This window comes from Gossypium hirsutum, chromosome A10 (genome assembly GCF_007990345.1).
Source record: "Gossypium hirsutum isolate 1008001.06 chromosome A10, Gossypium_hirsutum_v2.1, whole genome shotgun sequence".
Lineage (NCBI taxonomy): Eukaryota > Viridiplantae > Streptophyta > Magnoliopsida > Malvales > Malvaceae > Gossypium > Gossypium hirsutum.
Window position 1 is genome coordinate 44,836,378 of NC_053433.1, and position 6,416 is coordinate 44,842,793.

Here is a 6,416-nt window from a genome sequence, read left to right on the forward strand (position 1 = left end):
CACATTTTATTCCCTCAGATTATTATTTTTGCAATTAAGTCCTATTCACTCAAAATCATCAAAAACTCCAATACAAAATATGTTATTCTAAAACATACCTTCCATTATTCATCATCAAACAAAAAAAAACAAGTTATCAACAATGGCAATACTCAAAATATTCATCAAAACAAAAAATTCAAGCATGGGTTTTGTAGTACTCAAAGCAACGATCTCAAAGACGTAGAAATTATCAAAAGCCGACAAAGAACGAACCTTGATTTTAGCTTGGGAGATGGTCGAACCTTAGACTTCTCTTTTTTCTTTTCTTTTGTTTATGGTTTCAGTGTATGAATAAAGAAAATGATATGAGTATAATTTATTTTATGTTTATTATATGATATCTTATAGCATATTATTTCATTTACTATTTCCATTTACTATTTTAACCTTAGTTAAAATATTGTTTTATCAAATTTTAATGTCATTAGCCGTCCACTTATAATGCTAATGGTCCAGTTTCAACTTAAGGACCTCCACCTAATAAGCACCTATGTGACAAATATACTTGAAGTCACGTACATAAAATTTATCGTAGGATGGGTGAAAGGCCGTTTAGTCGTTTGATTGTAACGAAAATAAATTGATTTATGAAAATGCTTCAATGTCCTATTGATGAGTATATGGAACGTGAATGCATGAATTGATATGAAATTGAATCGATAGGTTGGAGGAACTATGGTATGGTTCGGAATGGATGGAGTAATTAGCCTCGTTCCATTTTGTTTTCTCTTGTGATAATGTTATTGATGGATGGTAGTGCATAGCTTATGACTTACTGAGTTATAAACTCACTCGGTGTTTCCTTGTCACCCATTATAGGTTGCATGGACTCATCTATTTTTGCGGGGTCAGGCCGTCATCGAAGTCATCACACCGGATAGCAAGTTTTGGTACTTTCTTCTTAGTTGGCTTAGAAGAACATTTTGGCATGTATAAGCTATTACGTTGTGTTTGAACTTTGGCATGTAAACTTTAAGCCATGCGAAGATGGCACGAATGTTCGATTGAGTTGGATCAAGGGTAGGCATGAAATGGACCTAGTTACTTTCGTAACAGATGCTGGCAGCAGCAGTGTCATGAGATTGAAAAATCACTAAAAATAGTAGGAGTGGAATTAATTGATGAATAAATTATGTAATCGAAGCTCGATGAGTCTGTTTTCATGAGGAAGTAACGAAAAGATCATATGGGCAGTATATTAAGAGATAATCAGATTTTTGTGGGACAGGGCCAGAACGGTTTCTGGATTCCCTGCTCCGACTTTGGAAATTCAATATAAATTAACCAGAGATAATTAGGGGTCGTACCATATATGTACAGATTCCTCTCTGAGTCTAGTTTCAATATAAACAAACGGAATCAGTATTGAAGCTCTGTGCAGAGAGATATCCAAGTCGTAATGGGAAAAGGTCAGTGTAGTCGACCCCTGTAACATGGGAGACTTTGACTAATAAACTGTACTAATTGGCCCGACCAAAAATTCTAGAAAAAAATACATAGGTGGGGACATGAGTCTAGTTTCAGGGAAAAATCACAAAACTGATTTTCGAGTTGTGGAACTCAAGATATGATTTTTGAAGCGACTAGTACTCAGACTGGGCAGTGTCTGGAAAAATTTTTCAAAGTTTGTTAACATCTCGTGTCCGACTCCGGTGTCGGTCTCGGGTTCGGGGTGTTACATATATAGACATGTAAGTAGCCATTTATTTAAATTATATCTGCATACTAGTACAATATATATATTATTTTTATTTTTAAAAAATAAAAAAAATAAAAACAAAGTTTCTTATGCAACTCAAGTTCTATTATGTTAATTACCAAATTGAGTAATACAAGCATCCAACATAACATCAATATAGTTCACTAGTAAACACCACACCTACTCATGCAATTATAGATGTCTTTGAAACATTGTTCCATAACCAGACCTATCAACGATTCATATATGTAATATATTCAACTTACCGTTTGAATATCAAGTTTCCCATACCAAACAACCAAATTGACCATAAGACACATGCCATTATCTACCACATATCCTTCGAATTAATCAACTTAAACATAACTACCTAACACTTTGATTTATGCAGCATTCCATATTTCTCCCTCACAACTAATTAACATGTCAAATTCAAACATATTTAGTAAGCTACTCACAAATAAATAATGCTTACCTCATATATCATACCTTTATGGCACACAATCTGTTAACAAAAATTAATCTAAACCTTAACTAACATAACTCAAAATCTATTATAATAACTTAGCTATTTTCACATGGCTCATTATATACAAAACCAGAATCTAATATTTCAAAACATATTTCAGCCTATACATGCCATAATTTAAGTTTAGCTAAAAAAAAGTACCAAAATAGTAGATACTGTGATGAACGTCGTAGAAGATCCCCGAGCCTGTAACTTGATTTCCAATATCTATAAAAAAACAAAGATACACGCAGTAAGCTAATATAGCTTAGTAAGTCATAAGCAAATAGTAAGCCCAAAAAGTATTTAACTCAATTAAGCTAACTAATATTTATAGTAACTAAATACCATTTAATCTCAAGTTATAACTTTTAAGTACATCCACATATATACCTTCGCACTTAAACATCATCTTGGCCGAATGATCAAATACACACATTATCTATTTATCAACCAATTTACCAACCACTTTGTTTTACCCTGCCAAATGCACATATTTATTTATATACAAGTAATTATATTTCTTACTTGGCCGAGTACTCACCTGACCATTTGAGTATATTAATATTCAACTTCTCAAAAACCACTAATTATATTATATTCATGCTTGCATATGCTTTTACACATAAGCTAAAAAAAATCACTATGTAGTATCGCATATGTATACATAAATAGCAAACAAGACCAATTATACCTAAACATACACTATATTTAATTATCTTTCATTTTTTCATACTCAATTTATATAACTACAAGCCGAGTACACATATACTAACATTTATCATCAAATATGTGTGAATAAAACAAATACCAAGTACCAACTTACCTTATCATTAATAGCCAAACAACTAAGTCATCCTTGGCCATTTCACTCGTATTACACAATCATGCACAATTTACCTTTGCCCAATGAACCAATCGGAATTTGATAGGACACTCGGATAATCACATAAATCGTACAATGCCAACGTCCCAGACGTGGTCTTACATGTAGCCACACATCGATGCCACTGTCCCAGACAGAGTTTTACTCGAAAACACATATCAGAATCACAAATCGATGCCATGGACTTACTCGTACACATATATTAGAATCCTATGTCCTGACATATGTATCCTAGCTATTCCTAAGGTTCATACGGGGCTTTCAGACGTCGTTTCTAGGTCGAATCGAACTCGAAAATGTCATAGCCAAATTTAACTTATTCGGTCTTAGCATAATTTAATTATAACATTTCATAATAGCATGTAATTATAACTTTATACCATCAATAAACACTTCTATTTTCTTATAAACATACCTCAGACGTCGTAAAAACGGGATGGGTCTGCTAGTCGATAACTTTCCTTTTTCCCCGGTTCAAATCTAATTTCTTTGGTTCTTGATCTAAACATATTCAAATTAAGCTCATTCAAACATATTTCCATCCAATTTAGTCCAAAAACACAAAAATAGGCAAAATACCATTTTACCCCTAATTTTTATAATTTTTACAATTTAGTCCTTATTGCACAAAACACAAAATACACAAAAATTTCACAACACTCATGTTAGGCCGAATGGTACCCATGCCTATACAAGTCCAAATATTTTATCAATTTCACATTTTAGTCCCTCAAATTATTATTTTTTCAATTAAGTCCTCACTCAAAATCATCAAAAACTCCAATACAAAATATGTTAATCTAAAACATATCTTCCATTATTCATCAACAAACAACAAAAATCACAAGTTATCAACAATGGCACAACTCAAAATATTCATCAAAATAAAAAATTCAAGCATGGGTTTTGTAGTACTCGAAGGAACGGTCTCAAAAACATAGAAATTATCAAAAATCGACAAAGAACGAACCTTGATTTTAGCTTGGGAGATGGCCGAACCTTAGACGTCTCTTTTTCTTTTCTTTTTTTTTTATGGTTTCAGTGTATGAATAAAGAAAATAATATGAGTATAATTTATTTTTTGTTAATCATATGATATTTTGTAACATATTATTTCATTTACTATTTTAACGTTAGTTAATACATTGTTTTATCACATTTTAATGTCCTTAGCCATCCACTTATAATGCTAATGGTCCATTTTCAACTTTAGGACCTCCAACTAATAAGCCATTAACAATTCCCCCTTTATGCTTTTAACTATCAAATTTTTAATTTACGCGATTTAGCCCTTTTATTTAATCGGGTACTAAACGACAAAATTAAACCATGAAAATTTCACAGATATAAATTCACATAGAATAAACACTGAAAATAATTTTAAAATATTTTTTGAACTTAGATTCGTGGTTTCGAAACCACCATTCTGATTAGGGTCTAATTCAGGCTGTTACATGTGTGTTGGTTGATAAAGTGTGCAAGAACTATTCGTTGATGATTCGAGATTTCTGTTTTCCAGTCAATCTAATATTGTTACCATTTGATGAATTTGATATAATTCTTGGTATGGATTAGCTAACGTTGCATAATGCTATTGTGAATTGCAAATGAAAAATGATTGATCTGAGATGTCAGAATAATGAAATTATCCAGATTGAGTCAGATGATCTGAATGGCTTGCCAGCAGTGGTTTCATCGATGTTGGCTTAGAAATATGTGAGAAAGCATTACGAAACTTATTTTGCTTATGTGCTTGATACGAAAGTGATTGAAAAGAGGATAGAATCAGTGCCAATGGTGTGTGAATATCTGGATGTGTTTCCTAAAGAGTTATTGGGTTTACCGCCAATCCGAGAGGTTGAGTTTAGAATTGAGTTAGTGCCAGGAACTACGCCGGTATCGATAGCTCTGTATAGAATGGTCTCGATAGAGTTAAAAGAATTGAAAGCCCAATTACAAGAGTTGACGAATAAAGGCTTTGCTAGACTGTGTTTCTTACCTTTGGGTGTTCTTGTGTTGTTTGTGAAAAAGAAAGATGGCACAATGTGAATGTGTATTGACTACAGATAGCTGAATAAAGTGAGATCAAGAATAAATATCCTCTACCCAGAATAGATGATTCGTTTGATCAGTTAAAAGGGGCAACAATGTTTTTGAAAATTGATTTGAGATCGGGTTATTACCAGTTGCGAGTTAAAGACTCTAATATACCGAAAATCGCATTTAGAACCAGGTATGGTTGTAACATCCCTAACCCGTATCCGTTGCCAGACTAGGGTTATGAGGCATTACCGGACATATCGAAACATTTAATAATCAATTAACAAATATCATCCACACATCATAGCATCATAGTCAAACATCATTTCAAAGTCCCTTTCTTAGGTCATTAAGACCTTAAACGTGCTTTAGAAAGGGGTCGGGACTAAACCGAGCACATACAAAATTTTTCAAAAACTTAACGAATTTTCATAGTTACAGAGGTGACACTCTCGTGTGATCAGGCTGTGTACCTCACACAGCATTAGACATGCTCGTGTGTTTAAGCTATGTCTAAACAGGGCATACATACTGACATGTACCACACGGCCAGAGACACGCCCGTGTGCCTTGGTTGTGGTCAAAACTGAATTGGGTCACACGGCTAACCACAATCCTGTGTGTCTAGCCCGTATACCTTTCAAAATGGCCTGCCAAGGTTGTGTGCCTCACACGGTCACTAGACATGCCCGTGTGTCTAGGCCGTGCTCGAGACTGACTTTAAATTGTAGGACTACCCCAGGGGACACATGGCCATGTAACATAACCATGTGTCGCATATGGCTGAGACACACGCCCGTGTCTCTGCCCGTGTGGACAAAAATAGACTATTTGCAAAGCGAACTTGCACCCTTAATGGTGATCCCTACAAATCCAAAATCAAAGCACAATTCCCAACCAAATAGTAACCAAAACCATTCTCAAAATGCATAATTCAATCCACAATGTCACCAATCAATTTCATTCTTACCATCCAAACCAAAACATACCAAAATCACATACCGAACTCATTTATTCATACATGTCATTATCCCAATTTTTCACATCTATTCTCATATCAAAATCATACCATTTCCATAACTAATTCACATAAGTAACTTACCAAATTGACTATTTCTCACTAGGCCATTTATGCATATTAACACATACCATCTCTTAACTCAACTTATATACCAAAAACCACACCAAATAGCAACTTTAATCTAGCCATATCACATGGCATGATATACACTTCAAAAAAT